Genomic DNA, 23,180 nt, shown 5'->3' with positions numbered 1-23,180 from the left:
CTGTAAGTTGAATGTCTAGAGAATATACCCCATTGCTTATATCATTCATCAAGATGGTGGGAATGTAAAAAATGTTTCTGATTAGAATTTGTTGCATTAAGCAAGTGGAGGCAGGAAGCAAAAAGTAATTGGAACATGCTTGGTATGTTTTAATAATTAAGCACATTATTTTATTAATAATGAGAGCATGGTGACAGGATTGATGGTAACAAATACGTAGGTTATATACCAGGCAGTGTTATGGGTTGTGTGGGTTGTAGCAGAAAGGTGATGCATTTGCAAAACTGAGCAGAATTTTAAAAATATTTTAAATTAAATTGCAGTTCATAAGATTGGTCTGTACTGTACCTCTGATTAGTAATCTAAAGTACAACTAAAATTACATGCAGTGATTACTGAGAAATTAATTTTTTGTTTTCCCGAGATGTACCTTAAGAACAGGGGCAGACTTACCCATCATAAACTTCAGAAAAATAATAAATCAGAATAATGCTATCTTCATCAGTTTTGCCTAGATTGTCATTCTGGAAATATGTATGAATACTTTCAGATACGGGCATAGGTGGACTCCTGTTAAGTTTCAGAACTGCAAAAAAATAGGTAGTCGTTTTAGGTACAACCTTAATCATCCAAATTTGAAAATGTTGGCATAATTTATACTTCAGTGAAGATAACATTACTCATCTTTGTTAATGTCCCTAGTAAAGTTAATGTCATGCTTTAAAAATATCTGCTCTGCTGTGGGCTTTATGGTGCCATATGGTCTGCAGAATTAGGAAATAATAACTTTGATTAAAACACAAAATCTTCTGTGCACTGTGAATGATACCAAGTGTTGTCATATAGATGTAAACCTGCAATGACAATATACTGAAGGTCACTTCCATAAGAATTGCCAATAAGAAGGATGTCCTTTTGAAGCTGTTTATGTGGTAAAAGGAGGTTTCTGAAGTGACAGAAGTGTCTTGCCACATTACCCTCCCACTTCATCAGCAAGCCAGAAACGTAGAAGGAGCGTGAATGAATAAAGACTGTTGTGAATAACGGTTGTTGCTACTGTCCAAAGGAACAGCTGCCTCTAGCAGAAACAGGACAGTGGAGATCATTCCAGCAGAATAGGTTAAGCAGAGAAAAGATGGGTGACTGAGGACACATTGCCATAATGGTTCTCAGTTACAAAATTTGTCATTGGAACAAACACTTTATCAGTGAGTTTTCAATAAAGACAGTACAGGAAGCAATCAGCAGTGAAACTGCGTAAAGAGGAAGTCGTAAAGGGAAAGATCTAAAGCATGCTAATCCGTCAGCAGTAGCTATCGATAGCACATATCTGGGTTCAAAGAAAGATGCAGTCGCACAGATCCATGTTGCCAAATACACTATGACTGGTTTACCAAAGTCCCTTCTGAAACGATACTTATTTGTCTTTTCCATATAATAATGGAAATAGTAATAATTCTTAATAAATAAAACAAGCAGTGGAATACATACTCTAAACAAAATTATTATAATGTATTAACATGAGTAATCGCCAAGAGCCATTCATTACAACTGAAGAACAAGCAGAGAACAAATTAACTGTATATACTCAAATTTCATCTAGAGAGACCAGAGACCCATGACACGTGCCCTGTGGCCATCACATAAACCAAGTGTTTGTAGATCTCTCAAATGCAGTGGAATAGCACCCTTCCAGGTGCAGTGAAGAAGAGAATAGCAATACTATAGCCATGACTGGTCAGCAAAATTAGCACAAGATGTGAAACAAAAGGCACAGGTATGCCTGACTGGGCCAAAGATCCTAGCTTTAGCTATTGGGAAGGTCCTGGATTAAATCCAAATGATGTGGGACAACGCATGGGCTTGGATCAACTATTTTCAATAAATTGGCTGTAGTGTAAAATAAGATGTTTCCAGTCCTTAGTTCTGCAGACAACCTAAGTAACAATATAACCTACACAGGAGTCTTTATTTGAGTTCTTCAAATGAGGGGAAACAGTCAAGAATTTCAAATAGATAATGTAAGAAGATGAAGAAAAAAAAAATAGAAATGAAATGTTTGAGCAGGAAAATTTGTCTGAAGCCAGGAAGTGCTTATGGCACAGAGGAGGGAATATGGCTGCAGTGAAATCAAGTACACAGTAATACTTTACATCCTTGTGAAAACCATGCATCAGTCTAAGTTGTCTAATGTTACGAATAATTTCTAGGGCTGTCTAATGGGATGGCAGGCCACATGTGGCTCATGACAAATAACAGAGTTAGGTTTATATCAGATACCAGATGACTGGGCCATAATACCATTGTTTTGAAGCTACGACGGTGGTTGCAAGTTATTTCAGTTTCTTGCTATTTACCTAGAGTAGAGGATTTTGTAAAGATTAAGAGAAAAGCTCAGAGAAACATCTGCTGTTTGAGTCATGACATTTTGGTGGTGAAATTGAAAATGTTTGCCGTTGGGGAGAACAAACTTTTATCTAATGAATTAATGTATTTTAAGGTCACATAGCTGTTATTTTTGAGAACTGTTTTCAAGGTCACACTCTTTAAATTGCTATCTTTTAACTGTGTTAGAACTGTGCCAGATATTGAATACCATTTCTGTGTGTCTTAGTACGTTAGGGAGCTGTTTATGCATTTGCTAAATATTTCTCATATTTGCTCATGTTTGATTAAGATTTTGAAAGAGGTCGGTTGATTATCTCTTTACCTCACCTCTATAGAATCCATTACTGCAGCATTAAGTATTTCCAGGGAAAACAAACCAGCACAACTAGATACATAATAGGTTTCATCAACATTTTTCTGCCTCCAGTTTACTTGATTAGAGACCTCATTGCATGCGTCTGAGAAAGAGATATCCCATACCTGGTAGGAAGGCTTTACTGAGGAGGAGAATGCTTTGCGGGGTTTTAAAAGGCCTCTGGTGTTGAAATACCCAATTTTTATTCAATGTTCTCTCTTCTTTGGCCTTATCTTCTCCAGTAGTTTGTAGCAAACGTTTTCATGTTTCTGTGCTGGACCTGGCTTGTATGTGACACAGGGGAGACAGCCTTTTCTGTCTGGATCTATCTATGGAGACGTATCGCAGTAGAAGCCTGAATATAAAAACCGACCTCTGGTCTCCAGCATATGCAGAGTTTTCTATGACAGATGTAGTGTTTCTCTGCAGAGCTTCTTGCGATATGGATAGTTCTGATTAGTCATTGGATGGATTATTTCAAGTAGCTCCCAGTGAAGCGTAGTTAGAAGTTGTACAGTTTTACATAGCTTTTTCTTAAAAGTTTTTCCTAAAAGTTTCTTCTGCCTGGGTGGTAACATGTTGTTTATTTTGTATGAAATACTTTATTTTCACTTTTTTCTATGAACATATATCCATATAAGTCACTTTGCCTTTGTATTTATAATAGGTATTTTACGTTATTTATTGCATTGAGCTCATTTTTCTTTTGCTATATTAAGTGTTTTTGAAGGGAGCTTGAGTTATATATGTGGATGGATCAGTATAAATAATGATCGATTGACTTAGGTATGAATGTCTATGCATAAAATAAAAGCATATTTTAACAAAGCAGAAATCAAGAAAATAGTAAAGCTATCCAGAATACTAAAAAGATCATTTTGTTGAAGCTTGATGGCTTGCTTTGTCAAAATTTGATGCCATCAACAAAACATAGCATTATCGAATGGTAGGACCGAAGGTGAGCTTTTATTATGCTTTAACGTAATTTAGGTCATCATTGCGTAGAATTACCTATTATCCTGTATACACAAAGAACAATTTGTTGACTGTAGCTGAATTGTGGATTCAGGATGCTCTCATCAATTTTTAGAAAATATTTTAAATATTAGAAAACAGAAAATTGCCCTCTTGTTCCAAAAAAATGGAATAGGGTACTCACAGATAATAGGGCTTAGAAGCTGAAGCTTTTACAAAAAGAATGAAAAAGAAAAAAATGTAGTGAAAAAGGACCTTACCTGATATTAAAACTACCTAAAAACAACCATACAAACAGAAACCCAGAAACAAAACAGAGCAAAATCTGCTTTAATTGTTATTAATAAATGTACCGGTTCAAGAATTCTCTACCCCTCTGCTTTGAGATCAGTCACCTTTATCCTGGTTGTTTTGTTTGGAGGTTCATTTTGCGTTCCTCCCCATCAACACCTATTGCCCCACAAAAATGCAAATACCGATCAGACCCTTGAATTGCTGTATTAACATGACCTTTCCTTATGATTGCCTTATCTTCAAAATTTTAGCTTTTTTCTATGGCTTTCAAATACTGTTTTAGATAATAGAAGTACTCCAGCAGAAAAGTTCTTTGATGTTTCATTATTTGCCAAGTACCCAGATAAGCACTAGGCTAATTTTAGTAAATGAGAAATTAGCAGGACTATGCTAGACGGATACCTTGCTCAACAGATGCTTTAACAGCCATTAGTTGCTGAAAGCTTCATTTACCATTTGCTCTATCAAGGTTCAAAGTACAACTACTATAAAAGTTGGTAACTTATCTTTCTGTGAGATATTTGCCATGTGTTTTATTTTTGCATAATTAATGCTGTGGGTACTTGGCACCCCCTCCTGGCAAAAAAACTTCCATTTGCAAATGAAGAAGGAAAGATCTCTCAGGGTTCATGAGCCAAGTAGAAGCTTAATTAATGCTAATGAAGTAAGTACTAAATAAATATATTTAATCTGCTCTTTTTATTTTCAAAGTCTTTTGCTCTTTTGACTTGTATTTTTATATGAATAACTTAAAATCACATATGGAAATGTCAAGGCTTTATTTCATCTTTCCTTTTAATCATGATGCTAATGAGGCAAATGGCAGTAAAACTGAGAGGAAAATGTCTGCTTGAATTTATTCTGAAAACCAGAAATAAACAAGAACATTTTAATGTGACATTAACCTCAGGTATGATTTCTTATTGAAAATGTATGAGGGGTTCCTCAGAGAACTTCTGTACTTCAAAGCATAAAGCATATTTGGAGATCCTTTGTCTTGCTAAGGATGTTTCTATGAAGAAAGGGAACCTGTATGGTTGAGCATGGTCCACCGCGTTGAGTCTTTAAGGGATTTGACCATAATTCTAGCAAATGCTGACGTCATGTGTTTCTGAAGGCAATGAGAAATTAAGGAGGCTACGAAAGCTTTTTTATTTTCACTTCCAAATGCTTTTATTACATTTCTAGATTCCAGCTGGGAAACTTACTGTGTCAGAGGCTGAAGATTTGAACCAAAAAGTGGAAATATTTAGAGAAAAAGGCACACAAAAAGACTGTTTTAATAGCAACTTTTGACCAACAACTAAAGTTAGATTGTGTATTATTTTGCAAGACTGGGTATTTTTTTTTTTGTGTGTGTTAAATGGAATGTGCTAAATGGTGAGATCCTGTTATGAAATGATATGAAAGTCACTTACTAACATACTTGCAAAAGCTTTCTGCTGCTTTATTTATCATACAAGACCTGCTTTTTATCAGGGTCACAGTGAGCATGGGCAATATAATATTTTTCTTCACATATGAATTAGAGCTACCTAAAAGTCTTAGATAGTATTAGTCTTAGCTGTATTCATCCTAGCTGCTGCTACACATTGGAATTCTCTTGGATTTCTCAAACTAGCATTGTAAAATGTAAATGTTTTTTGCCTTTCCATCTAAATAACTCAATTCAAACTATTGTTCAAAGAAAAATTATTAGTTTCTCTGAAGGTGTTTTACTGAACTAATTTCCATTTTCAATTATTAATTTCTAGGTGCCCACTCCACTTAAATATAGATGAAGTGGGAGGAGAAAATAAGCATTAAATGCATATTCTCTCGTTTCAAAAGTGATACTCAATACGAAAGCAGTTTTCTCTGTCTCAGAAAAGGGGAATGGGGAATGCAGCCAGAAAACGCAGGCAGTTTTGGAAAACAGGGAAAAATACATTTTTACATATCAAGGTTGAATGTATTCAATAAAAATTTTGTGAGCTCTAGAGAGCAGGAACATTTATAAATGGAAGCAAGGCTAAGTTGAGCATAGAAGAAGTTGCTTCATCATTTTGCTTAGTGAAATGCAATGAACGTGTCCTGGTATCAAAGGTAACTTAAAAATATTAACTATTAAGGATTAGATATTGCTAGCCCTTTGTGAGAATAGCTGCTTGGCTGTATCTGAAAGATGTGAAGAAATAATAAGAAAATCATATGTTTTATAGGAGCATTATTCCTCTACTACTGCTTTTCATGTGGAACAATAAAAGGCCCAGCAGCTTTATAGTGAATAAATTGAGAGGCGAGATAAAAGATGTTTCCTCTCCACTTTTCCTGATTCTTATTCTATTATCACTGCTCTAGCATGCAGCTAGTATTTGAATCAGTATGTAAACCGCGCACACAGGTAGTGCACTTTTCTATCCAGTCTTGTATCAATAACTCTTTTGTATATATATTGGAAATTTGACATACCATTGTGCTAGAAAGTTAATTATTTTTTCACATAGATATTTGTGTGTGAGTGTGTGTGTGTGTATTTACACACAGTCCCACAAAGACACATGCAAACAAGCAGAGACACACATGTTTGATAGGAACAATCATCAGGACTTTTCTTCGCAGCAGCCTGCAGGAAGGAATGAAAACAGAAATACGCCCCTCTCATCTAGACTATCATGTTGTTCAACATGTGTATGTGTAACAAAGCATATCTGAATATTCACACTTCCGTCTGTTAGCTAATATTAACTGCAAGTCCAATGGCTCATAAAATAAGACTGCTGTGCTTCCTATGTGAAAATTACGTAGCTTTATGTAATGCAGAAACAAGAAAATTATACTTAAGAAGTCTAAAATTATTTAGAAATATCCACCCATAAAAACTAAATACACAGTCAATGAGAAGAGAGGTCAAAATCTGGTTGAACCTGGCCCAGTTTAGATCAATGGGCTATTTACGTCAGTCAACCAGGATTTTACCCATAGCATATGGGTAAAGATGGAGTAGATGGTCCTTGTTATTATTTAAAAAAAAATAGTAAAAGCTGTATATACTTCATGGACGATGATGTCATGACTCCCTGTTGAACCTCTATCAGCAAGACAGCTATGATGAGGAGGGAAAAAAAAAAAAGAAACAGATTATGACCACACAGCTTTGGGCATGTTCAACGCTCTCGTAGGCTCTTCCTCTCAATTTTAGCCAAGTCCTTCTTGAAGATGAGACATTAAATTCCATCATCGCCAACCCGTAAATGTCCTTGCATGTTTTTTTCCCCCTACAATGGGGTTATGACTTTCCCACTATGTTTGCACTGAAGGATCAGAGCAGATTAAACTCCTGCCACACTGTGTTAAAGCCACTTAGGCTTTCATGCTGACTCAGCCTGAGCCAGACAGTGAAATGCGGAGGACTACTTGCGGATGTGTAATTGTTGGGAGTGTATATTCACTGACAACTTCAAAGCCAGGACAGCCTGGGGGAAAAAGGGTTAAAAAGTCAGGTATACTGTTGATTTGTAAGAGAAAAGGAAGCATTGAGTGGCAGGGAGGAAAGAAGGCTGAAGGATCCAACAATCAGCCAACACTTAAATATCTTACTTTTGTGGAAACAAACTGGTATTAGAAAGGTCTGTTTTAACCTGGTGGAAACAGTATTAATGAGGAGAACAGAAACCTGTGCAGATCAAAGTATTTATCACTTTATTTGGGGGCTAGGGTGTGGTGACGAGGTGATACACTAATAGTATTCATGTGCTCATGTAAACATGTTATGTATACGAGCAGGGCTTGATCAGTCGTGACTAATAGGTATTGGTCATATAGATAGTATTGCAGAACACTGCGCATTTTTACTTCACTGTTTATGGCAGGTACCAGTGCATTTACAGAAATAGAAGTTTTGTGTGGAAAGAAAGCAAACGCTTATTTTCAAGTGTGGCTTCACAGACTCTGAACTGTCCCAAAGAGAAATGCTATTATAAGAGTTAGTCAGAATTTTCTCATTCCTATTTGTTTAATTCCTAATGAGATATTTTAAGACTAACTGGCTTTCTTGCATTGAATGCCCTGCCTATGTGAAGTGGTAATTGGCTGTAGAGTCTGTACAGGCAGATTTCATCCACTAAAATGTTGGCCCATCATAAAGACAACTGGCAACCTGAACAGTGTGCACAGTGGGGAGACCAAAGCACACGTACCATATGACAAGATAGGCTGGGTCAACAATCATAGAATCATAGAATTGTTTAAGTTGGGAAAGACCTTTAAGATCATCAAGTCCAACCGTTAACCTAGCACTGCCAAGTCCACCACTAAACCATGTCCCTAAGCACCACATCTACCCGTCTTTTAAATACCTCCAGGGATGGGGACTCAACCACTTCCCTGGGCAGCCTGTTCCAATGCCTGACTATCCTTTTGGTGAAAAAGTTTTTCCTAATATCCAATCTATACCTCCCCTGGTGCAACTTGAGGCCATTTCCTCTTGTCCTATTGCTTTTTACTTGGCAGAAGAGACTGACTCCCACCTCGCTACAACCTCCTTTCAGGCAGTTGTAGAGACCAACAAGGTCTCCCCTCAGCCTCCTCTTCTCCAGGCTAAACAACCCCAGCTCCCTCAGCTACTCCTCATAAGACTTCTGCTCCAGACCCTTCACCAGCTTCGTTGCCCTTCTCTGGACAACCCTTCTCACTACAACCCTCGATGTCCTTCTTGTAGTGAGGGGCCCAAAACTGAACACAGGACTCGAGGTGCGGCCTCACCAGTGCTGAGTACAGGGGCACTATCAACTCCCTGGTCCTGCTGGCCACACTATTCCTGAGACAAGCCAGGATGCCATTGACCTTCTTGGCCACCTGAGCACACTGCTGGCTCATGTTCAGCCGGCTCTCAACCAGTACCCCCAGGTCCTTTTCCTCCAGGCAGCTCTCCAGCCACTCCTCCCCAAGCCTGTAGCGTTGCACGGGATTGTTGTGACCGAAGTGCAGGACCCGGCACTGAGCCTTGTTGAACCTCATGCAGTTGGCCCCGGCCCATCGATCCAGCCTGTCCAGGTCCCTCTGCAGGGCCTTCCTACCCTCCAGCAGATCAACGCTCCCACCCAGCTTGGTGTTGTCTGAAAACTTACTGAGGGTGCACTCAATCCCCTCATCCAGATCATTGATAAAGATATTAAAAAGAACTGGCCCCAATACTGAGCCCTGGGGAACACCACTTGTGACCGGCCACCAGCTGGATTTAACTCCATTCACCACAACTCTTTGGGCCTGGCCATTCAGCAGATTTTTACCCAGCAAAGAGTACACCCGTCCAAGCTATGAGCAGCCAGTCTCTCCAGGAGAGTTCTGTTAGAAACGGTGTCAAAGGCTTTACTAAAGTCGAGGTAGACAGCATCCACAGCCTTTCCCTCATCCACTGAGCGGGTCACCTTGCCATAGAAGGAGATCAGGTTGGTCAAGCAGGGCCTCCCTTTCATAAACCCATGCTGATTGGGCCTGATCCCCTGGTTGTCCCGTACGTGCCGTGTGATGGCACTCAGGATGATCTGCTCCATGACCTTCCCTGGCACCGAGGTCAGGCTGACAGGCCTGTAGTTCCCAAGATCCTCCTTCCGGCCCTTCTTGTAGATGGGCGTCACATTTGCTAACCTGCAGTCAACTGGGACCTCCTCAGTTAGCCAGGTCTGCTGATAGATGATGGAGAGTGGCTTGGTGAGGACTTCTGCCAGCTCCCTCAGTACCCTTGGGTGGATCCCATCTGGCCCCATAGACTTGTGTGTGTCTACATGATGTAGCAGGTCACTAACCATTTCCCCTTGGATTATGAGGGCTTCATTCTGCTCTCTGTCCCTGTCTTCCAGCTCGGGGGGCTGGGTACCCCGAGAACAATGGGTCTGACTATTAAAGACTGAGGCAAAGAAAGCATAGTAGCTGAAAGGACAAAGCTTTGTGTTAAACCCTGCCTTGGTTTCTCATATAGGAGGTGCTCAGAGGCATCCTGGTCTGCTTCAGCATTTGAATAATGTACAATGTTCTTTGGGATTGTGTATTGCCGTAAGAATGATAGAAAACTTAAATATGACTTTATAGCCCAGTGTTTTCAATTCTGTGTTTTTTTACTTTGGTCCTTGCTGTTAGGATGCTACTTTCTTACATTTTGTCAAAGAAAACAGAGAAAAATTCTCCTCTGGCACCAAGTCTAGGCAGTTATCTTAGATATTATTCTGTCTCCCAGCATTACCTTTTTTTCTTCCCTAGAACTAGGTTGAAAATTTTTCATTTTAAGTTCTGTTACAGATTGATCAGTCTGGGCATAATTGAAGGCTTGATATCAGTGTGAGATGAGCCTTCGAAATACCAGAGATCATTTAAAAAGATTTAATGGTAAGGGCAGATTATGATGTTATTATAAGTCTGTAGGAGCAACCCAGGCATGTAAGAGTGACATTTCTGTCCATGCTCTTCCATGCTGGTTCATTAGTCAGAAGCTATCAGTAAATGCAAGGAACAAGGAGTGTGAGTTCCTGAGCATACACTGTTTATAGATAAGTCTGTTATACACATCACTTACACAGACGAAGACCAAAGGGCTGAGCAGTCCAATCCCTCAAAGACATTTTGCACAGTGCTGCAGCCAGTGTAGTTTTTCAGGCAGCTCCACAGGGAAGAAGCAGTAGATCCAGACAATCAGCTTGGGGGCAAAGCAGTCTTACTGTAATCTTCTGTGCAATCACAAAGAGTTATAAAGTAGCTTTTTGCGTAGGTCATAGTTCAGATATTATATGTGATTTTGTTTATATAACTGTTGTGGTTTAACCCCAGCTGGCAACTGAGCACCACACAGCTGCTCGCTCACTCCCCCCACTCAATGGGATGGGGGGAGAGAACCAGAAAAAGTAAAAGTGAAAAAAAAACTCATGGGCTGAGATAAGAACAGTTTAATAATTGAAATAAAATAAAGTGGTAATAATAATAATGATGATACAAGAATATACAAAGAAAGTGATGCACAATGCAATTGCTTACCACCTGCCGACCGGTGCCCAGCCCATCCCTGAGGAGCGGCACCCAGCCAGCTTTTCCCTAGTTTATATACTGAGCATGATGTCATATGGTATGGAACAGCCCTTTGGCCAGTCTCGGTCAGCTGTCCTGGCTGTGCCCCCTCCCAGCTTCTTGTGCATCTTCAGCCTTCTCAGTCGGTAGAGCATGAGAAGCTGAAAAGTCCTTGACTAGTGTAAGCACTACTTAAAAACAACTAAAACATCAGTGTGTTATCAACATTATTCTCATTGTAAATCCAAAACACAGCACTATACCAGCTACTGGGAAGAAAACTAACTCTGTCCCAGCCGAAACCAGGACAATATCCATCCTTTATTCTATACCATCTGCATCATGCCCAGGTCCCACACTTTCCCATATATTCCAATTAGTCACCACCACTTTTCCTGTGTTTTGATATATATACAAACAGATGTCATTCCTTTAGTCTATGAACTATTCCTGTAAAATCTTCTTTGTGTTCCTTTAGTCCATGACTTTGGGTTCCATCTGTCATAACAGTCCTTCAGGGCAGGAGAGATGGTGTGTGGTGTTGGATTGTTGCATGCCGAACCCAGTTCTGGCTCCATTATCACTGTGCTTTGCTCGGTTTTCATCAAACCTCTTTCTTCATTAATCTGGGTGATTCTTACTGTAATACCATTGATATGGCATATAGCCACCATAGAAGTGATGATACACAATGTTATATAGCAATGAACATCATACAATTTAATTCATTGGCTGTTCTCACCCTAAATCAAATCCCCCTGAGGTATACATATCAGACTTCCCTATCCTCCTGCATTACCCATCAAGTGCACCCAGGTCCTTGAGCAAAAGCAATCCCACAAATGGGTTTGCATTTGCCTGAGGCAGGAGTAACCCAGACTGTCTTCCCCAGGATATTCTTTATGTGCACTACAGGGACTTTATCCCCTTCTACAGTATGTAAAAGTTTTGATTGGGCAGGGCCAGCCCGATGAGCAGATCTTCTACTGTTGACTGACCAGGTGGGTTTTGCTAAATGTGCATCCCAGTGTTTGAACATCCCACCACCCATTGCTCTCAGTATAGTCTTTAACAGTCCATTGTATCGCTCAATTTTCCCAGAGGCTGGTGCACGATAGGGGATGTGATATACACCCTCAATGCCATGCTCTTTGGCCCAGGTGTCTATCAGGTTGTTTCACTCAGTTGTCTGACTCAGTTCTTTCTGGGGTGCTATGTTGCTGTAAGACTTGCATTTCAAGGCCCAGAATAGTGTTCTGGGTGGTGGCATGGAGCACAGGATATGTTTCCAGCCATCCAGTGGTTGCTTCCACCATGGTGAGCACATGGTGCTTGCCTTGGTGGGTTTGTGAAAGTGTGATATAATCAATCTGCCAGGCCTCCCCATATTTACAGTTCAGCCATCATCCTCCATACCAGAGAGGCTTTAACTGCTTGGCTTGCTTGATTGCAGCGCATATTTCACATTCATGGATAACCTGTGCAATAGTGTCCATGGTCAAGTCCACCCCTCGATTGTGGGCCTATCTATATGTTGCCTCTCTTCCTTGGTGGCCTGAGGTGGCATGGGCCCACTGAGCTAGAAATAATTCACCCTTATGTTGCCAGTCCAGATCCACCTGAGCCACTTCAATCTTAGCAGCCTGATCCACCTGCTGATTGTTTTTATGTTCTTCAGTGGCCCAACTCTTGGGTATGTGAGCATCTACGTGACGTACTTTTACAACCAGGTTCTCTACCCGGGCAGCAGTATCTTGCCATAATGTGGCAGCATTGCTCTGTTTCCATTGCTGCAACCACCCCCATAAGGCATTTGCCACCATCCATGAATCAGTACAGAGATAGAGCACTGACCACTTTTCTCATTCAGCAGTATCTAAAGCCAGCTGGATGGCTTTCACCTCTGCAAACTGACTCGATTCACCTTCTACTTCAGCAGTTTCTGAAACTTGTCATGTAGGACCCCACACAGCAGCCTTCCACCTCCAATGCTTTCCCACAAGATGACAGGACCTGTCAGTGAACAGGGCATATTGCTTCTCATTGTCTGGCAGTTTGTTATACAGTAGGGCCTCTTCGGCAAGCGTCACCTCCTCTTCTGGCAATATTCCAAAATCTTTACCTTCTAGCCAGTCCATGATCAATTCCAAGATTCCTGGGTGACTAGGGCTTCCTATTCAAGCCCATTGTGTGATCAGTTCAACCCACTTAGTCCACGTAGCATCAGTTGCATGATGTGTAGAGGAGAACCTCCCTTTGAACATCCAGCCCAGCACTGGCAGTTGGGGTGCCAGGAGGAGCTCTGCTTTAGTACCAACCACTTCCGAAACAGCTTGAAGCCCTTCATATGCTGCCAGTATCTCTTTTTCAGTTGGAGTATAGCGGGCCTCGGATCCTCTGTATCCCTGACTCCAAAACGCTAGGGGTCGACCTTGGGTCTCCCCTGGTGTTTTCTGCCAGAGGCTCCAGGTAGGGCCGTTCTCCCCAGTTGTGGTGTAGAGCACATTTTTTTACATCTTGTCCTGCCTGGACTGGCCCAAGGGCTACTGCATGAACTACCTCCTGTTTAATTTGTTCAAAGGCTTGTCGTTGCTCAGGGCCCCATCACTTGATAGAGAGGGCTTCTAATCAAACTGTAATTTGGAATATGCATTCTCCAAAAACCCACAATGCCCAAGAAAGCTTGTGTTTCCTTTTTGCTAGTTGGTGGGGAGACATGGCTGTTATTTTGTTGATCACATCCATTGGGATCTGATGATGTCTGTCTTGCCATTTTATCCTAAAAACTGGATCTCCTGTGCAGGTCCCTTGACCTTACTTTGTTTTCTGGCAAAGCCAGCCTCCAGACGGAGTTGGACTATTCCCTTTCTCAAAAACTTCTTCTGCTGTGTTGCCCCACATGGTGATGTCATCAATGTATTGCAGGTGTTCAGGAGCCCCACCCTGTTCCAGTGCAGTTTGGATCAGTCCGTGCCAAATGGTGGGGCTGTGTTCCCACCCCTGGGGCAGTTGATTCCAGGTGTACTGGACTGCTGTGGCCTGCACTCTGCCGCCAAAGGGATTAAGAAAAACTCATTAGCAATATCAATTGTGGCATACCACTTGGCTGCCTTCGACTCCAGTTTGTACTGAAGTTCTAGCATTTCCAGCACGGCAGTGCTCAGTGGTGGTGTGACTTCATTCAGGCCCCAATAGTCTACTGTTGGTCTCTACTCTCCATTAGACTTTCACACTGGCCATATGGGACTGTTAAAGGGTGAGCAAGTCTTGCTGATCACTCCTTGGCTCTCCAGTCAATGAATCAGCTTACGGATGGGAATCGGGGAGTCTCGTTGGTGCAATATTGCCGCCGGTGCACCGTTGTAGTGGCAATTAGCACCTGTTGTTCTTCAACCCTCAGCAACCCCACAATAGAAAGGTCGTTCGAGAGACCAGTCAAGGTGGACAGCTGTTTAATTTCCTCAGTCTCCAAGGCAGCTATACCAAAAGCCCACTGGTACCCTTTTGGGTCCTTGAAGTACCCGCTCCTGAGGTAATCTGTGCCACGGATGCATGGAGCCTCTGGGCCACTCACAATGGGTTGCTTCTGCTACTCATTCCCAGTTAGACTCATTTCAACCTCCAATACAGTCAGCTGTTGGGATCCCCCTGTCACTCCAGACATACGGATGGGTTCTGCCCCTTCATAACTTGATGGCATTAGAGTACACTGTGCACCGATATCCGCTAGAGCCTTATACTCCTGTGGGTCTGATGTGCCAGGCCATTGAATCCACACAGTCCAGTAAACCTGGTTATCCCTTTCCTCCAGGGGCAGGGCCCCTCTAATCCTGGTTATATTATTCATTACTCACCTCTTGTAAATATAAGTCAGAAGTCTCTTCATTAAGATCAGAAGTAAGATCAGCCTTTCTGCTCTGTCTGGGGAGCTGCCCATTGGAAACTGGAGCAGCAATTTTCCTGGAAGAACCCCCTTTTGTGATTGTTTTTCCTTGCAATGCATGTACCCATGCCTCTAGGGTTGAGGTAGATTTTCCATCCTGCTTCCTCATGTCCTCTCCATGGTCACACGGATAAAACCACAGGATGGCCCAGGGTGTGTACCCTCTATATCCTCTCTCTTGAGCAGAGGAATACTTACTCCTAATAGCTGAGATACTGGTCTGTACAGGTGGGGAGTAGGACATATCCTCTTCAAGTTGCTGGACCTTCCGGGACAGTTCCTCCACAGCCAAGACAAGGGAGGAAGAGAGATTTTCTTTGTGTTGCTGGAGTTGGCCAGCCAATTCATCCACTGTTGATTCCTTTCCACCTTTCCAGGTCAGTATTGCCAATGAGTTGGCATACGATGATGGTACAAACTGTAAATCCAAAACACAGCCTATACCAGCTACTAGGAAGAAAATTAACTCTATCCCAGCCAAAACCAGGGCAATAACATATAGCAGAATGTTTGTACTCATGAGTAAGCTATCACAGGATTAGGCAGGGTGTGAATTTAGTGAACGTCATGAGCCAATGTCATTGGAAAGACAACATAATTAATGTGTGTCTAAACAAAAGAGGGCAATGCTTCCTCACTTCTATTGGAAATCATGGACATAAACATCAGAGTTATCATGGAGTTGCTGATACTCTGTGAGTTCATGCCCTGGTTTATTCCATGACATTAGTAACTAATCTTGTAGCTGCATTATGAGTGAATTCTCACCATTGTTTACAGTAGATTTATAAACTATCTAAATAGCAATTAAATATAATAGCCTTGTAGATGGTTTGCAGTTGTTCAGAAACGATTGTGCTAACACATTACTGTGATGCAGTGGTATTAATCTAGACAGCAGAAAAGTGGTGCTTCAGTGTTCTGTTGTTCATGCTATGTCTGGCAGCTTGATGACTGCAAAAATGAAATTAACATACTGTAGCTGACAAAAAATAAAACAGGCAGTATATGACATTGGGATGTATGTGTTTTGAGGTCTCCATGTTTCATATTGATCAACAGCTACTTCTTCTCTGCCTTAATTACAGCATAATCAAAAGGTTTGAAAGCTTCCCCTGAGAAAATTCATGTCTAGGTCAATCACAATCTTTAGAAAATTGGTACCTTTAAGAGTGAATATAGTTATTATTGCTTACAATTATAATTATTTTGTTATTTTCTATTATTTGTTTTCTGCCTCATTTGCAATGTGTCTGATGATTTTGAAACAGATCTTATAAGGGTAGATTTTTGTCTACTGCTGTGCTTTGCTTAGGTAGCCGATGGTACCTGCTGTGCCCAGTATCTGCATAATTTATTGGTCTGTGGTGCACATGGAACTACGGGGTAAGAGCTGGAGCAAGTCAGAACTGAACACCTCTGAAAATTTGATACCAGTATAGATTGACCTGCAAAAGAAAAAAATCTGCAGAGAGGAGATCAGAGCCGTTCTGCGCTACTGGAGACTTGCAAAGCAGCTGTATTGCAAACTGTATCAACCATTTCAGCCTGCAATCCCTGTCCATGGGAGCTCACAATCTAAATAGACTACAGATATAATGTTGGGGAAAGGAATATAACATAAAGCTGCTTTGCAATACAATTCCATAAAACTTCCCTTGAAATTTTCATCCTGTAACATGTGTGATCAGATAGAAAATTTGTAAGATGTGAAAAAAAAAAAAGGATTTTGGAAAAAGTCTGCATAATTGTAACTGACAAAGTCACTAATTAATACTCTAACCATCCAAAATTCACACTTATAAAAGCTTTATAAGCCCCGTTCCTGTGTTGTATATTATCCAAAATATAGTCATTCTCTTTGGTTCTGGAGATCGCTGCAGAACCTGTAAGAAAGACATCAGAAGGATAATCCGTCACACCGGCGAAATGTATTATAACTATTTTGGGTAGCAGTTTGCCACCTTGCATTTTACTTGCTTCTCAATGTGTGAGTGTCCCAGTTCATTACCCTGGAGCTTCTTCCACAGCCTATTACTGTGGGCAAGAATGGCAGATGCTGACTCTTTATCTTGCTACTTTTCCAACGTGTGCAAACTACCCCCTAGAAATCTGGTTTGTCCATGTGATTTTGTATACAACAGATCTCACTTTCACGTGTATGGAACAGTAAATTGACACCTAACTTGGAAACACCCATGTATGGAGCATTGTCACAGGAAGATTGGCAGTGTACCCATCATCCTTACCACGCATGCAGCCCATGAGCAGTTTGAGTGACCCCTGTGCCAGCACTTTATTCAACTTCAGATGTTGAAGATGGGTGTTGAGTCTCAAGCCGTAGGTAGAAACAAGCCAAATGGCTTCACAACACCAGTTCATCACAGAACACAGGAAAAGCCACCTCTTTCCTGCAATCCAGTAGAGACCTGAAGGGTTTCTGTGGCTCACTGCAGCATGTGCCCTGTGGCTCCTGGCCATAGAGGAGCTTTGATAGGGACAAGGAGGTTTGGATTGCCATCATGGAGCTTCTAACTGGGTATAACAAACAACTGTTCCTATATAACGCTGTATGTTCAGTTCTTCTGGATGATGTTAGAAAGTGTTTGCTTCTCAAAACGACCATTTTTTTCCTGTGAGAGGAAAAAAGAAAATAGCAGTTATACTGTTGTTGCATTGACACACAAAACACGTAATCTTAAGTACACCTTGTTCTTCAGTGGGAAGCTGCCTCAACTAAATGAGATTTTGGAAAGGGAAAAGGGCAGAAAGGGGTACTCGCCTTCTGTAGCAGTGGGTATAATAATGGTCTGGCAATCCCAATTTAAGTCTGTAAGTCCCAGGGGTATAGTAAGTGACATAGATGACAAGAAAACATTTGTTCAGTTTGGATTTGAAGAAGAGAACAGACATTACACTGGGACTATGAATAACGTAATCAGTGTCTCTATTATAAAAAAATGTCTCTACCAGGGCTTTGGAGGATGTGGAACAGTGGTAGAGAAGATGCCAAGCCAGGTCTTTATTTGTAATGGTAATTCATAGACAGATACTGTGGCTGATTTGCAATATTTTTTAAATTGGTGAAAACTAATTCTAAGTTTCCAAAGTGGAGCTATTTGTATCATTTTTCAGATCTGTGAACCATAAAGTGGTAACAAGTGTGTTAAGTACTTAAATGAAAATCAAACTTCTTGTCTTGACAGCAAGTGTTGAAAAACCACAACCAAGTGGTTTCCATGTGATTGCAGGGGTTTGATTTTAATTTATTCCTGTAATCCAAAGTTAGTTCAAATATTATGTACAAATCAAAGGAAGTGCATAGATATCTGCATTTTCCATAATGATGGCCAAAACAGAAGTAGGAATTGAAATCACCTTTTTTTTCTAAAAATCACTTAAAGTAATTTTAAAACAAATTATTTTGTTTAAGGTACCATTTATTTATTTTTTTATTTAAGATCACTTGTTTGCACTGAACTTTGCATATGGAGCACCATGTTGTTCAGGAAACAAAGAACATTGACTCTTTGGATATGTATAATATGTATGTGTACATACATATGGCCATGCAGTATAAACACTGCCAAGCAACTTTTGATCAATCTATTTAGCTTCAAACTATTTTTTCCTCATTTATGTGTGAGGGCTCTCTGTGCCAGTATCTTTGACTCTGGGTTTTAGCTGCAGGTTAAACTGGCTATATGAAAGCTATTTAAACTATGCTTACGTACTGCACTCCTTTAGCTGTGGTCTAGATCGCATAACAAGTTATTCTCATTTCCCCATTGCTGTGTGTTTTGTTCCACCACATGCTCCAACATGAACTCAGGACTAGGAGAAATACAGCTGCTGTGTGTGTTGTGGGATCTCCTTTCCCTTCCCAGTATGAGGTTAAGCTGCAAAGTACTCAATGCTGTGCCAGCTTAGTATTGTACCTGGAACTGGCAAAGTCATGGTTTGATCTCTGAAGAGCAATGTACAACATTTGCTGAGAGACTAAGAAAGTATTTTTTATTTTACTTTTTTCTGTCTAGTGAATAGCTGATGTTATTTGTATTAACAGTTGTTAGCAAGAAAACATTTCATCTGGAAATTTCAGTGATAGATCCAACTAAGGGCAGTTGGATTTGGCCCTGGTTAATATATGGTAAGAGAGGAGACAGAGCAAATGGTAAGAGGCAAGCCCAGATGGAAAAACATCTTGAAGCTTTTGAAGAATTAATTATCCAGCTAATTAGCTGGCAGTCTCACAAGAAGAAGGGATGGAATTTTGCCTTATGCTTAGGAAATGAAGAAGTCCGATAGATCCAGTGCTGAGATGTAGCTATCAGCCATGATGATGGTGGAGTCAGCTGGCTAGCCAGACTATCTACGTGGGTGCGCAGGACCACACTTATTTCTGTGTCAGTAAAAATACTTACCCCTCTGCATAGAGCAAAAAGTGCAGTTGAGTGGTCTGTTGTGTAGAACTCTGAAGACACCTGTGCTAGTCCAGAGAGTGGTGAACTGTGTGTCCTTGCCAAGGTCACACAGGAGTATAGCCACAGATGGGCTGCCTGAAGATGCTTTAGGTCAACGTCTTTAGCACTGTCGTTTGCAGCTGTCAGAGTTCTGCAGGCAGCAGCATTTCCTGAACACCTGAAGGTCTCCTTCTGGGCATAATCAGAAATTCCTTAGTCTTGTCGTAGCTCATATTCCCTCTGTGAAAGGTAAGGAAGACTGTCATGTTCTCTGGGGTATTAAGTGGGAGCACTGAAGTTGTTCTAAGTTAGAATAGTTATTTATATTTTGTTGGTCAGAGAGTCTGTGGAAGAATCTGATGATTTCCTTGGTTCACAGGTAGGACACTCACCTGAACAGGAAGAGACCAGTGCTTGTTGTATGGATATTTTTTTTTTAACCAAAGGTATATTGATGCAGATGCCTTCTTTGTTTCCTTTCCAGCTGTATCTGCTCAGTAGCTTTACAGTTTGGTTGACACCTTCCTTGAACTAGGTGTTTGTCCCGATGAATTCATGTAATGACAAACCATGCCATTAGTGACACTGCACCATTTCTTTCCTTCAAGACAAGATGCTGGATTCTGGGTATTGTATTTTTATCTAGTTTCAGGAGCTGTTAAAACTTATGTAAGGGTAAATCATGGCTGCAAAGCCCACTGACACTTGCAGTTTGCATTACATGTTTCTATTATTATTGATGGCAAAATGTATTTGTGCTGATGGTATCGATCAGGAAGTCAAACAAATCTGCCATGCTCAAACTGGAGGATTAATTAGAAAGATTCACTCATTAAGTTAGGAAAATAAGTCTCTGATATGTTAACCATTATGGGATAGGTTTCCAAGTTTTCCCTATGATAAATATCAAGACAATTTTAAAGGCTGTGCTAACTAATTTTCTTCTGTTTCACTTCTTAGTTGTTAGTGACTTCTGCTATCATTTCACATCAGGTAATGTGGAACTATTAGACTGGGGATCTGCAAACTTGTGCCTTACAGGACAGCTGTACCTTCTCGTGGCTTTTAAACTGTGGCCACACTAAGAAGTGTGACACAGGCCAACAAGTACCTGGTTGTGGTACAGAGTGTGGAGACATACCTTCAGCTTGGGCAAAGCATGACATGAGTGAGTAGTGTTGCTTTTAGACCCAAGATGGTTCCCTCTCGTATTGGGGAACAGCAGTGGCAATACATTATACCTATATGGTTAGTGTTTGTATAATCTATTTTAAGAACTTCTTGCATGGTAAGCTACCTTATCATATTCATATAAAAATAAATTTATCCATGAGTAAGTTAGAGAAAGGACTAATGCTAGATTGTTAAGTCTACTTCCTTAACGTCAGGTTTGAGAGAAATTTGCCTCTCTCAGTTTGGTAGCTTTTCTCTGCAGGTGAGACTGAGGACTGGCTCCAGGGAAGGAGATAGGTTTTGTCAGCAAGGGCTGCAGCTCTCTTTCTCTTCCACCTGAAGAAAACTGGGGTTTTGCATATAAGTACAAGTCTGAACTTCGGTGTCTGGATGAATTTCTAGGACACGTGCAAATACCTGATAGTGACTCTGTCTCAACTGCCAGGGCTAACCAGCTGCTGGCAGCCTCTGGTAGAGAAGCTGCGCCTGCTTTGGTAGAGAGCTCAAAGCCCTGCTTCACACACACTCACTGCTTCTGTGCAGGGTAAGTGATCGCATGGTGACCGCCACACAGCTCCAGGCAAACTGCTGCTGCTGCCCAACCGGTGCGTAAAAAGCTTGAACTGTTGCCGATACGCTACCCTGCAGTCAGAGCAGTGACTAAGTGTGGATATGCCCATGCAGAAGTCTTCAGTGGAGCCCCTAAATGGAAAAAGTGGAGTATTTTTCTGTAATTTAGCAGCTTTTCTCTGCCCGTAGTGTTTGAAATGATTAAAGACACACAGGGGGCTTCTCCAGCTATTGGCACGGGGTTTGCCGTTCAGCTGTGGGATTAGATGTCTCTCTGTTTTCCCAGCTGTCTGCCATCTGGAACTAACTGCTTGGACTGGGTGCTCTGCTTAAGACCTCAGCCTGAAATAAAATCATGCAATTGTGATACATACTGCAAACAATAAATAAGTGTTTTGGAAGAAATTAATTTAGAAGAAGGTTTATGAAAAAATAGTTTAGAGGCTGACAGATGTGGAAGAAGGGGAAGGATTAGTGCTGTAGGTAGAACAGTAGAGCAAGCAGAGCCTCAAATTCTTCACAGTCAGTTGAAAAAAATGTGATCATTATCAAGAATTAATCTCTCACTAATCCAAAACATTCTTGCATGTGTTTTTCATTAGTTGGAAAATACTTAATAAAATAATTAAAGAAATGCTCTGTTTTTTTCTTCATTTGGTTTAAGGCTTGATGTGATTAACTGTGCAAAATCTCTAAGAAAACAAAAAGTCAAATAATTTTGAAGGTCATAGATTTTGATATTTATCCCCATTTACAGCATTATTAGCTAAGGGTCTTGGCTAAAAAATAATTTTAAATGCTTTAAAAATACTTGGGCAATAGGTGGTGAAAAGAAGAGGTTAAAAAAATAGTTTTCATATAAGGTAGCATAGCCTTGTTCCACTTTGTGCCTTTTTCAATTTATTTTCTTATCGTCATGCCTGAAAGCTGTGAAAGCATTTTGGGCACAAAGCCACTGATGTATTCATGAGAATACCTGTCTGATATGCAGTTAGCAACTCCTCTTTTAGCAGTTTTGGAAGATTCAGTAGTTACAGTCAACATTTTAGTACTTGTGATGTAGTAATTAGATCCAAGTGTATACTAAGAAAAGCCTTTTTACTTTTACTTCCTCCCAAATACCTGACTGGAGATAGACTGGCAAGAGAAATTTTTGGTTTATGTGACATTGCCCAAAACACAATATACAAAGTGATGAAGTATGTGGAAGTCCCCACCCTGGAAACCTTTGGGAACGTTTAATTTTACCTACTGGAGTCAGGATTTTAGGCACATGTATTTGCAAGATTCTGCTCTAAGACTATGTTTTTGTTCTGATTGGTAATTCGTATCCCAGTGTCATGATTTGCTGCCTGCCTTCCAGTATTTGAGAGTTTAAGACTCTGTTGTAGGAAAAGTGGTAGTCTGAGTTTTCTCCCAGCCACTTGCTCTCTCTTTCACTGAATTTAAAAACCAAACTCTGGCTCATAAATTCAGCTTCTCTGTACTGCTGTAATGCGACTAAGCAGCAGCCGCCACCTAAAAAATAAAAATTTCCATCTAGACTTTGTGTTTTGAAATAAAAGCTTGGAAATATATTTTAATGCAGCATAAAGTAGAACTGCAAGGAGTTTTCTACAGATACTGTTTTCACCAGAAAGCATTGGTGGCAATGTTTAAATTGAGCAAGAAAGCTAAAAAACGTATGAACCAAAGAAAAAGAACTTAGATGATTTGTGGGGAGGGGAGAGTTTGACCATGATATTTAAAGACTTCCTCTGCTTCTGGGGCCTGATGTAGGATTTTTTGCATGTTTCAGCTGAGCAATATTTCCATTTCTACTCTTAGTTGGTGTGCTCATGATAATCCATATAAAATAAAGCCAGTGTCCGTTTTCCTCCTGAAGTCACTTCACAGCTGACACCACCTCAGGCAGCAAGAGGAGCATGGAGTGGTGTCATGGCCACAACAGGCCAACGGGAGCCAAGGACTAACTCAGGAGAAA

At 40.7% G+C, this 23,180-nt stretch overlaps 1 protein-coding gene across 3 annotated transcripts in view; it reads left to right on the top strand.

Annotated features, from left to right (window-relative positions):
- Positions 1–23,180, top strand: part of DPP10 (dipeptidyl peptidase like 10) — a 562,528-nt gene that overhangs the window by 477,758 nt on the left and 61,590 nt on the right. The window lies entirely within an intron of this gene.

This window comes from Nipponia nippon, unplaced genomic scaffold (genome assembly GCF_047370975.1).
Source record: "Nipponia nippon isolate SJK-2023a ecotype South Korea unplaced genomic scaffold, ASM4737097v1 scaffold_5, whole genome shotgun sequence".
Lineage (NCBI taxonomy): Eukaryota > Metazoa > Chordata > Aves > Pelecaniformes > Threskiornithidae > Nipponia > Nipponia nippon.
The sequence above is the reverse complement of the archived record's forward strand: the minus strand, read 5'-3'. Positions and strand labels throughout refer to the sequence as shown.